Consider the following 12,822-nt stretch of genomic DNA (forward strand, 5'->3'; position numbering starts at 1 on the left):
TGAAAATTTTAACGAAATTTAATGAATCATTTAAGTGACGAATAATATTACTAGAAGATACATAATACAAAATTTAAATTATAAACTCAAAAAAAAAAAAAAATGAAATAATACAAGAAAAGCGCATAAAAATATAAAAGTGTGCCAAATGACGGAAATATCTGCCTTCAATTAAAAATATTAAAAAACAAGTAAGGAAGGGCTAAGTTCGGGTGTCACCGAACATTTTATACTCTCGCATGACAAAGTGATAATCGAGATTTCATTATCCGTCATTTACATATTTTTTTATTTTGCTGTAAAATTAATTAGAATTAAATTCTAAGAGATTTATCGATATTTTCGGTGAAAAATTAGGTTAGGTTAGGTTAGGCACAAAGTTCTTCGTGTTCGATATCAGGGACCTTGAAAAGTTATAGTCCGATCACGACAATTTTTCCACAAGGGATACCTCAGCTCAAATACCGTATTCGTGTAAAGTTTTATTCCACTATCATCATTGGTTCCTAATGTATATACTCGTATTATACAGAGAAGGCAGCAGATGGAATGCAAAATAGTGTTATATTGGAAAAAGGCGTGGTTGTGAACCGATTTCACACATATTTCGTACATGTCGTCAGGGTGTTAAGAAAATATGATATACCGAATTTCATTGAAATCGGTCGAGTAGTTCCTGAGATATGGTTTTTGGTCCATAAGTGGGCGACGCCACGCCCCTTTTCAGTTTTTAAAAAAAGCCTGGATGCAGCTTCCTTCTGTTATTTCTTCCGTAAAATCTTGTGTTTCTGACGTTTTTTGTTAGTCGGTTGACGCACTTTAAGTGATTTTCAACATAACCTTTGTATGGGAGGTGGGCGTGGTTATTATCCGATTTCTTCCATTTTTGAACTGTATATGGAAATGCCTGAAGAAAACGATTCAGTAGAGTTTGGTTGACATAGCTATAGTAGTTTCCGAGATATGTACAAAAAACTTAGTAGGGGGCGGGGCCACGCCCACTTTTCCAAAAAAATTACGTCCAAATATGCCCCTCCCTAATGCGATCCTTTGTGCCAAATTTCATTTTAATATCTTTATTTATGGCTAAGTTATGACACTTTATAGGTTTTCGGTTTCCGCCATTTTGTGGGCGTGGCAGTGGGCCGATTTTGCCCATCTTCGAACTTAACCTTCTTATGGAGCCAAGAAATACGTGTACCAAGTTTCATCACGATATCTCAATTTTTACTCAAGTTACAGCTTGCACGGACGGACGGACGGACGGACAGACGGACGGACGGACAGACAGACATCCGGATTTCAACTCTACTCATCACCCTGATCACTTTGGTATATATAACCCTATATCTGACTCTTTTAGTTTAAGGACTTACAAACAACCGTTATGTGAACAAAACTATAATACTCTCTTTAGCAACTTTGTTGCGAGAGTATAAAAATTGATTTTTTGCTTTTAGCAGTCAAAAGCTTTAAAGAAAATTTGAATTTCTTAAAACTTTGATATTCGCTTACTTTGGTTTATATCAAAGTAATCACTGTGTTAAGTGATACTCGTAAGTGATATGTGTATAATAGTTTACACAATTTTTTTGTGAATTTAAATAAATTTATACATTACTTGAATATAAAGGCTGATCTAATGAGTGGTATCTTTTCAATCTTTTAGTATTGTCCAGTAGTTGAATCACAAATATATAAATTTCCTTTATAGTAAACAAATTTAGATCCCTGTGCAGAACATCGCTTCTTACATAGAAAGGAGCTCCCACTATAGTGCGCAGAACTTTATTTTGAAAAGCTGGAAATACTTTTAAATTTGAATTCCGGTTTAAATGCCGTACGTCCAGAGTAGCTAGTATAGCTGCGCCAACTTTAATCACAAGTAAAAAAAATTCTTACAAGAAATTAATTTGGTCGGTCAGTTTGCAAGGCCGCTATATACTATAGTGATCCGATCTGAATAATTTGTTCGCATCATTTATCGTTTCCTTGGATAAGAATTCATGGTAAATTTCATGAAGATATCTCGACAAATAAAAAAACTTACCATATAAGGATGGGGTTTTGATTCCTCATTTAAGTAATAAAGAAAATTCTATGTATCCTCAAATAATGGTATTTTAAATAGTAATTAACTTTTCCTCCGGACTTGTGGAACATTTTTACACGAAATGTTTTAACTGTAGACTTCCAATTTCACAGATAGTTCTCTTCTTGACCTTTCTTAATAATACAAAGTTTTCTAATATTGGGTAGTCGAAAAAGTCTTTTCGTATTTTTAATCAAACTTATTTTTTTTATATTTATAATAAACTTTAATTAACAAAATATGTACCATTTTGGTCGTCTACTTTTTACCCCTTTTCCACTGGAGACATTATTCCATCTGTGTAAAACTTTTCTGGTTTCTCGGCGAAAAACTGCGACAAGTAATTTCCACAGGCTTCTCTTGTAGCCAACTTTACTCCATTAAGGGAGTTCTGCATTGACCGAAACAAATGGTAGTCCGATGGTGAAAGGTCAGAGCTATATGGTGGATGCATCAAACCTTCTCAGCCAATCTCTTCCAGTTTTTACCGAGTCATCAAAGATGTGTGTGGCTTAGCGTTGTCCTGATGGAAGATGAAGCCCTTTCTGTTGATTAGTACTGGGGGTTTTTCTCGATTGCTTGCTTCAATCTCATCAGTTGTTGACAGTTAAATGTAAAATCAATCGTTTGACCAAGCTGGAACAGCTCATGGTGGATGATTCCACTTTCCAATCCTACCAAACACTCAGAACAACCCTTCGAGGCGTCAATGCTGGCTTTGCGACCGCTTATTGAGCTTCAGCACGCTTGGACCATGATCTTTTTCACACATTGTTGACGTATTTGATCCAATTTTTGTCTCCTGTTACCATTCGCTTCAGAAATTGTTCGATTTCATTTCGTTTCAGCAAAGAACCGCAGATGTTAATTCGGTCTATTAAATTTTTCACAGACAATTCATGTAGTACCCAAACATCGAGCTTCTTTTTGTAGCCACCCTTTTTTAAATGGTTCAAAACCGTTTGATGATGAATGCTCAGTCCCTTAGCGACGTCATACATGTTTATGTGAAGGTTCTGGTCAAATCTCACCTTTCCAATACTATATGGTATGACACAATGTGATTGGTAGAACTGGAGATATAAGACTGCAATGGCATCTATTGACAATATACGAAAAGTCTTTTTCGGCTTTATATATGTACATATGTGGAACAGTCTATAAGAAAGCCAACTCTTATTTTTTTCATGCAAAAATAACGGTAATATTCGACAGAAATGCTTATAAATGTAGTATAAGTATCTCAAAGATCATAATCGACTGTTAAGGTCTTCATAATTATCTAAAGTTTAGATGAAAGGCATACATAAAAATTTCTGGTTTTTTAGAAAATAGCTGCTTGCATAACAAAAACAGAAATACTAAAGTGTCCTGCTTAATTGAAAAACAAAATTCCAGATCGACAAAAAAAAAATGACAATTTCACGAATTTTAATACAAATCTTTATTATTGTCTTCAAAATAGTCTCCTGAGGTAATTAAGGCGTGTGAACTCTAATCTTCAGCTGGGATGGTCTTCTGCGCCTTCAGCACATTTTTTTTATTTTTTCGGTTTCGGCTTATTTAGGCTAGATCGTGCTGTGTTTCTATGCCATATTTATAAACCTATGTCTTTTCATTAGTAATGATACGTTGAATGAATGTAGGTTCGTCTACTTGTTTCGAAAGATTCAGGTTCTTTAGTACCAGTCTAGCATTAACACGTTTTATACTTAAAAAAAATTATCCAAAATCTGGGGAGTCGATCCATAAGAGATGTTGAGATCCTCTGCTATCTCTTGATGTCTGATGTTATCGTTAAGACAGGTGTGGATGGAGACATGAAGCAAGTTTTCGATGACTTCACGACCTTCAACGCGTGCTTTGTGCCACTCAAATGCTTGCGTTCGTGATAGAGTAGACTTTCCAAAACACTTCTATAACACTTTCAACGAGTCCGTAGCAACAATTTTTAAGCAAATTCATTGTCATTAAAAAATCATTTGTCAAACAACACTTCACACGAACATAAAAAGGTTGTACAAATATTGCAAATTTTTTCATCAATTCGTTTTGGCTACGCAGTTTATATAGATCGGTTCGAGTCATACTTGATTAGATGTAATTCACATAACTCTTTGAACGAGATTTTTACATTTTAGGTTCAAAAATTTTTGGAAAATTTTGCAAAAACCATGAATGTGTTCTTAGCTAGATCTCTTGGCCGGCTTAAATTATGCTTTACAACAAAAAAACTTCCCGCCTGTTCCAAGCACACATATGCACCTCCCCATAAATATATTTATGCTTACAATGTATGAAAAAAATAACGAAATAAGGACATGCATTGTTTTCGAATAGAAATGTCCAACGCAGAGCGCTCATTCACTGTGCTTTCATAAAAAACGGCATTTCGCTACCGCACGTTGTTGTTGTTGCCTATGCTGCTGCTGTGGGCCCATAAAATTGTTGCTGCAACTGATAGCGCTGTTATGGGGCATATAGATCCATATCCATATCTTGGGTGAGGCAGGTAACTTGCCGCTACTATAAACAAAAACACAACAACAGCAGCGAAAACAACAACTAAATATTGCACAGACTCACTATAAATAGCTGAATGCTAGCTGCCAAGGTATTGATGGCATTCTTCACTCGGGCATGACAGTTCCACTGCCAAGCAGATGGACTTGTTGGGTTTTGGTATGTGTGTATATATGTGATTGTGAGTGTATGTGTGTGTGTGGTGGTTTTCTGATATTGATAGCCAGTCAGTCGACTAACATAACAACCAGTCAGTTAGTCAGTCCGTCCGTCAGCCAGCGAACCTGTTTCTCTTCCATAGTGACAGCAGAGTATCCGCGCATCAGGTTGGATTTTGCTGCGCTGCTGCTGCTGTTGCTCTTCCGTCCTTTTGTTCGGCATTTTGTCTTGGCTGTTGCACCGCACACGTATTTATCGCTCCACATGCCACACAACATTCTGACACTTTGACAATACACAGAAATGTAATGGAGTTGTTTGTTGTTGAGCATTGTTGTTTAGCGGCAATCACACACATACAACTACATTATATATTGCTCTATATATCTATGTATGTATGTGTTTGTGTCCCTGTGTTTGCAACTCCCACTTATTTTATCTGCCAGTTAGCACAATCCAGCGCTTGCTTGGCGCTGTTGTTGTTTGTGTTTACATCCTGTGCCATTACCGTGTCTTTTGTTGATGTCTAATAGAAGTTTAGTTTTTGCTGCGCTCTCGCTTCACGCTTCATTCTCATTTTACGGCGTTGTCATTCCTTGTAAGATTTCCAAAGGTTGGCGTTGCAGCAATATTCTTTGTTGTAATTTTTTGTTGTAATTTTGTTGTAATTTTTTTATTTTTCATTTCCATTTTATCGTCAACTCTGAAGACATTTCATTTCATTCCCCTTGCTCTCCACTGAAGCACCTAATCCACCTTCCATTTTCCATTTTTCCGATTGAGAGCCTTTTCTTCTTCTTTTATTCTCCTAATAGCCACCTTTTTCCATTTCCAAAGCGCTAAGCATAACTTTTTTTCGTTTGTTATTGTTGTACCTTTACTTAAGATCGCTAGATTTGTTCGAAGCGCATAACTGAAATGCTGGATAAAGCAAATAGAGAGAAAAAAACACAATAACAAGAAGAAAAAAAATTACAAAAACCATAAAAAAAGAAAATTTTAAAATAAGAAGGAAAGAAAATGTAAAAACAAGAAGGAAAGAAAAAGTAAAAACAAAAAAAAAATTACAAAAACACGAAGAAAAGCAAATTATAGGAGCAAAAAAAACTAGAAAAGCACCAAGAAAAGCAAATGTTGAATCAAAAAAAAAATCTGGCTTACATAAAATCGTGTTGCATGGAAAAGCAGTTTTCACTTGGTTAACTATACGTTTTCATTGTTATTGTTGTAGTTGTCATTAATGTTATTGCTGCACTCGCCGTCGTCGTCGTGCCTCTATTGAAGGCAGACGAATCCAATTAAAATTGTTGAAGCTTAGGAAGTCAAATAAAGTTTTGGTAGCGCAGTAGCTGATGTGGGTAATAACCGAGTTGAGTTGAGTGTAGTTGGAAATTAAATATGGATAATGGAATTAAAAGAGTGCAGAGAGAATTATTTAAATATTCATTGCCGAAAGTTATTCTAAGTTATTATGTGCGAAATTCGTTACTTTTTTGAAGACAACGAGCTCCAAAATTAATTGAATATTTAATCTTGTTCTTGTTTCAAATAGAATATGTAAAGTTGATGAATTTCTTTTCATAAATAATAATTATAAGATATAAAAGCAAGATAAAAAGTTAACATCGGTTGCATCGAAGCTATAATGCCCTTCACAAAAAATTCATCACAAGAATGTTGATCGGTCAGTTTGTATGGTAGCTATATGCTTTAGCGATCCGATCTGAACAATTTCTTGAAAATATCTCCTGAAATAAAACAGTTTCTCATACAAGCACCTCATTTGTTGAGTTTATATGGCAGCTTCTTGGTGAGGAAAGAACAGGTGCAAAATGTCAGTTCCTTATCTCAAAAATCGATGCGATAGTTCGAATATATACAAAAAGTCAGAGGAACAGAGTTACTGATAAACAGACAGGACATGGATAAATCGACTTAGCTCGTTGATCATTTTTACATAGTGACACAAAAGTACCAGAAAATAGTTAATAAAACTCAAATAGATGTAATACACTTATGTCAACGATTTTTCCAGTCCTCGAAACACTTTTCATAATCATTTTCCTTCAGCGAATTTTGTATATATCTTCGATCGACTGAAAACGGGTTCCACGCAGCGGAAATTTCAGTTTGAGGAGCAACGGAGCCAAATCTGATGAATACGGTGGTTAATCGATGGTATTCATTGCGTTTTTGGCTTTAAATTCGATCACAATCGTTGCTCGATGCGATGGTGCATTATCATCGTGTAAAATCCATGAATTATTCTTCCGTAATTCCGACCATTAGAACTCCTTTTCGATCGACTGTCGCTCTGGAACAAATTCATTATGCACCAAACCAGGAATATCGGAAAAAACAATCAGCATCACCTTGTTTTTTGCTCGGCTCGTTTTTTTCCCTGCTTCCGAAGATTTTTGATTTGTTTGCATGTCAGACTCATAAACCCATGTCTCATCGGCTATTATAATGCTCTCCATGAAAATGGGATCGGAGTTCGCATGATCAAGCCTGTCCAAAGAGACATGTTTACAATATTTTTTTTTGAAAAAAAATCAGCTTTATCAAGTCGAGCAAGAAGACGTTTCATACCCAAAATATCCACCAAAATTATTTGAACGGACTCGCCAGAGATGTTGAGCGCTTTTGTCATCTTTCTAACACTTGGCTGACGATTTTCAAGCACCATATCCTTCACATTTTTAATATTTTGATCAGTTGAAGGTCGTCCAGAACGATCTCTGGACCATCTTTGAAGGCTTTGTACCGCTCGTATTCTTGTGCTTTTGATAAAACTGAATCACCATAAGCCTTTTCCAACATTCTCCTCTTTCTTAAAATAAGTCATAGTAACATTCAATATTTTCAAAGATGTCTATATTACACCTTCAAAAATATAAATAATTCGAAAATAATAGATACGGTTCAAAGTCAATTTACTATGGGCTGCTGACAGAAAGCGTAATTTTAAGTTCCCTTGTAGCTACATATTATATTTTAGTCAGGTGACATTAAAGTTAAAGTTACCATCTAAAGTAGTTCTGGAACAGTTTTTGCTGCTTTCGAAAACTGTCTTTATATAATAACTTCGAAACTAGAATATTTTTGGAAATGGAAATTTAGTTTCTTAGAGAAATTATCTGTTATCAGCAGGGTTTAACACTTGAACAGATGGGAATTCGATTTCTCAAGCAATAACTCCCTAAACAAGAGACCTAACAATAGCTGTTTTTATTGGCTTGAATTCAAATCAGATACAGTTTCTTTAATTTGCATTTAGTATTTTAAAAGTCTTGAAATTTACCAGAATTATGTCTGAAGTTTGTTAGAATTATTTCAGCTTTAGTCGAGCAGATGTGATTCGAAGTAATTTTCAATACTGCTGACTAAAGCTTTCGGCACTATGTACTCAGACTAAGGTAAGATTTTTATATAAATTTCTTCTAAGTTGAAAATTAGGATATATTTATTTGACACCTCAAAAAATAAAAGCTATTTTTTCTCTCGGTAATATCTGCATTTATACATGTCTTAATATACATATGTATGTATATGTAACATTTGAGAATTTCACACAGTATTGTATACTTTTTGTTTGTATTCGCTTAACCACAGCTTACGGTTTGCCTAAAACTTTGCCTAGGCAATGAAAAGCAAAGCTTTCCACATCCTTTGTGTGGGCATGTGTGTGAGTTCCCCGCATCCAAGTGCTAGCTTTTATCAATTATTACAAGCTCGCTTTGTGGCATTTTGTACCGCTTGTTAGTTCCAACTTTATTCTTACCTTTATCATGTTATGAATTAATTATGAAAATTTCACATTTAATTAGAATTATATACATATATACCGTTACAAAGAAACACATGAGCCGCAATATTTTGCCCAATTTAACGATATTTCTTAGCTTTGTTCAAAGGACGACGTTTGTTGGTATTGTGCTCAGGCGCCATTTATATAAGAATTTATAGAGTATTCCAGGACGAAAAGGCATGCATTAGAGGTGATCGATTTTTTTTTAAATAGTAGAAATTTTTGCAAAAATAATATAAAACTAAATTTATATAAAACATGCAAATATATTTTTATTCAACATGATAAAAATTTAAATCCATTAAATAAATATCTACGAAATTGTAGATACGGTTCCATCCTAATAATCCGCGTATAAGGCAATATTATGATTTGCGCCCTCAAACGCTGATATTTCGTTCATCACTTAATAAAACACACAACAGCTGTGCCTCCGTACCCCTCCTCCATTTTTTATACCTCAAATACCGTTGTGCCGAACAGTCATCTTCCTGTGTCTTCCTTTGACAGCAACTTGTTTGGTATCCTGTCTGCGTGGCTGCTTGTGTGCCGCTGATTGTTGTGGTGTTTCATTGTCGTCGTGCCTCTAATCAATTTTCAACCTGTCCTTCACTCATTTGTTGGTTTTTGCCAGTCTTCAGTACTTGTTGTTGTTGCTTCTTTTTTTGTTATGCTAACAGTTGATGTCTGTCTGGCAGCTTGTGTAGCCGAAAATAACGCGAAATTCACCAACTCCATTCAAGCACATGTAATTTTACTCATGATAGCTATTTGTCGTCCTTACAGCTTTGGCGGCGCGTGGCGTTTTTTTTTTCAACGCGACGATAATATGAATTTTAACGTCTTGTAAGCTAAAAAAACAAGCAATAACACATGTATTTAATGTGGAGTAGTATGAGATATTTAATGACACTCCTGCTGCGACAAATGAAGCGAAGCAAATGAGTATGCCTAAATTGAGCGCACTGAGAGAAAAAGTTGGGAGCATAAAAAATTTTTACACGTAGAAAGTTTGTTTTTGAATTATGAAATAATTTTTAAGCCATTTCTGAAAGCTTTCACTTTAATTTTGATGCTATGAGGCAAAGCTTTCACATTAAGCTTTAATTCAGCATTACAAAACTCCAATTTTTTCTTTTAATTTTACTTTAGAGTACAAGATTTTCTGAGTTATGAAAATAATTTTGATGTTTTGAGTGAAAGCTTTTATTTTTAGAGTTGATTCATCTCCCAATTTGTCTGATTTTTTTTATATATTATTCAGTTTGGTGTTTCTATGAGTGAAAGCTTTTAAGCTTTGTTAATTTTGATCATATGGGTAAAAGCTTTCACTTTAAGAATTGATTGCGTGAAAGCTTTCACTTTAAGAGTTGATTCATTAGCCAAAATCTTTGACATTTTTGATATAATTTAATTTTCTGTTTCTATGAGTGAAAGCTTTTACATTGATTTGAATAATATGAGTAAAAGCTTTCACTTTAAGAATTGATTCATTACTTAAAATCTCGGATTTTTCATAAAATTTTAGTTTGGTGTTCCTATGAATGAAAGCTTCTACATTTAGCTTTCATTTTACATTCACTTAAGACTTTAACTATGCTTACTTAAAAGCTCCGAATAGATTAAATGTTCGAAAGCTCGCCAGCTTTCACAGAACGAAAGTTTTTTTATTATGCAAATTTCTAAAATGTTTTTTGAGTCAAATCTCATTAAAGAATTATTAAAATTTGGCGATCTAAGGAAATATAAGCTTTGGCATCCAAATCAAAAGCTCCACTCAAATTTGAAAATATTGTTTTCAAGAAAATGTATATATTTCATATATTTTTTTAAAAACACCACCCTTTTCTTTGCCACTGTATGCCAAGTGTTTCTGTGTCAATTTAATTTAACGGTAATGGGCTCAAGCGCGCAAATTTTCTTTTACCCTACGCACATATGCGCTCACAAATTTGCTTACCTGTTGCAGGCGGAGTGCCGCCAACTCTTAAGCAAACAAATGGTGATTATATACTATCATATATTTACATATTTACATATGAAATATACATACATATATACATTTTCAGACAATGTGTACTGTTGTTAATACGAATGACATGGCAATTGCATGCGAGAGCTTTAAATTGTATGGCATTATTTTGGTTTCACGCGAAAGAACAAACACAATCGCATATGCCACGCTCATATGCAAATTATTAATTGTGTGAAGGTGCGCTGGCTTATACCAGTACACACCGCTACAAAAGTATGCATACATATATCCATTATTCAAGCCAAGAGGCGTCAGTATACAGTGGCAAAGGGGGGTATTAAGGTTTTGCAGACCCTTTTCCAAAAGTAAAATTTTTAAGCTGCCAGGATGTTCAGGATATACTAGGATGTGAATCTTTTTGATTAAACGACATACTCTTTTTTATTTTACCTTACTTTTGATTTCTTATTAGTTGAAGAATACGTATATCGATAACATATTTTAAAAAATAATATATAATTTGCCAAAATTAACTCTATGTATAATGCTTAATATGAAAAATCTGATGAAGGCCGATAAATATTATTCATGTTCATAAAAATGTCGATAAAAATTCGTTGAATAATCGATTTAGAAAACTTAATAATTTTACATTATAATAAAATTCTGTTTAAATAAACGATTAAAAGCTGTAACAATCGAAATATTTTTTTATAAATAATCGATATAAATCGATTAATCAAATTTATCGATATGAAAGTTTTCGCATATATTTAAAATGTTCACAATATAATAATGCTTAATATGAAAAATTTACTGAAAGCCGATAAATATAATTGATTATTATAAAAATATCGATTAAAAATTTGATGAATGGTTTGATATATCGATGAATCGTTTAAAACTTAGTACTACAAATACGAATAAGGGGAAGAAAGATTTATTTTCGTTTATAGCCTTTCATCCACAAATGTTCTGTATTTGTATGTATAATATTGCTTAATGCAGCAATCGATGAAAAGTCGATACAAATATTGAAAAAAGCTTGAAGCTCTTATGATCTAATTAATTTTCATAAAAGTGTCGATAAAAAGTCGACTAAGCGATTTTTAAAGCTTTGACGATATGTGCATTTATTCAAATATAATCGATAGTTTGACAATAAATCTTCTTGATCGCATTAATATGAATACATGTAAGAAAAAGATGCATTTTATATCCACATTGCAATCATTTATTCCCTTTCATTCGACCATTATTCTAATAATTATACTGCAATCTCTGTAAACCCCCTTTTTCACTTAAAAAATCATTTGCTTCACCTCCATCACAATTTTCATGCATCATTCACTGCTTATACACACACACACACACATAAAGGCATTGTAAATATTTATGCACGCCAATGCATTGAAGCAGTCGTCACACTCAGAGCCGTAACATGCGGTACCATTCACCATTCAAATTTCCTCACCGCCGGTCGTGCCGCCCACCTGCCGACGACGCGCTCAATCGCTCACTTGCATATGCACCTCGGCTGTCAATCGACAGCATCATTAGTGGTTGTAACAAATGTTTCCGTATATGAATGAGCGAGAGACTAACTGAGTTGGTGCAAAACCAACCAACTTATACACGCACACACACAGGCACACATACGAGCGTTTGCATTTCTTGCAAATTGCTTGTCGCAAGCATATTTACATGCATATTTCATTAGCGCGCGGGCGCGACGGTGCGCGGCAGTGACGTTGGCGATGGCGATGGCAAAGGAATCGTTTTTGCACTGCAGCGATTATCTGGCTTGTCTTCTTCACTGATCATATGTATGTGTATAGTTTATGTGTGTGTGTGTTTGTAGCAGCTGTCTGTGTTTTTCGCTTTGGCAGTCACTCACTCGGTGGCGCGCGGCGTGTAAGCTCCCTAAGCGCGCGCGAAGACAATGCGCACAGCGGCTAACCAATTTCAATCACATCCAAAATTCACAAACACAACCAAACAATCACACACACATTCATGCACATGCGACTATTTGTGTGTGTAAGTTTGCCAAGGCAATCACTGTTTTCTACGGCTGTATGGTATGTATGTGTGTGTGTGTGTGTGGGTGAGTGCGCCTGCACTTGTGAGTGAAATTCAAATTCAAATTCACATGCCAGTTGCAATAATGGCTTTTTACCACATTGACATGTCTCAATTTGTGGTCGTCGGTTCTTTTCTTGCTTGTGTTTATTGTTGTTGTTGCCGCTATTGCCCCCATCG

At 34.8% G+C, this 12,822-nt stretch overlaps 1 protein-coding gene across 6 annotated transcripts in view; it reads left to right on the forward strand.

Moving 5' to 3' along the window:
- The window catches only part of LOC105224376 (low-density lipoprotein receptor-related protein 2), a 442,984-nt gene that overhangs the window by 12,265 nt on the left and 417,897 nt on the right, over positions 1-12,822 (forward strand). The window lies entirely within an intron of this gene.

The sequence above is a fragment of the Bactrocera dorsalis genome, chromosome 4 (genome assembly GCF_023373825.1).
Source record: "Bactrocera dorsalis isolate Fly_Bdor chromosome 4, ASM2337382v1, whole genome shotgun sequence".
Taxonomy (NCBI): Eukaryota; Metazoa; Arthropoda; class Insecta; order Diptera; family Tephritidae; genus Bactrocera; species Bactrocera dorsalis.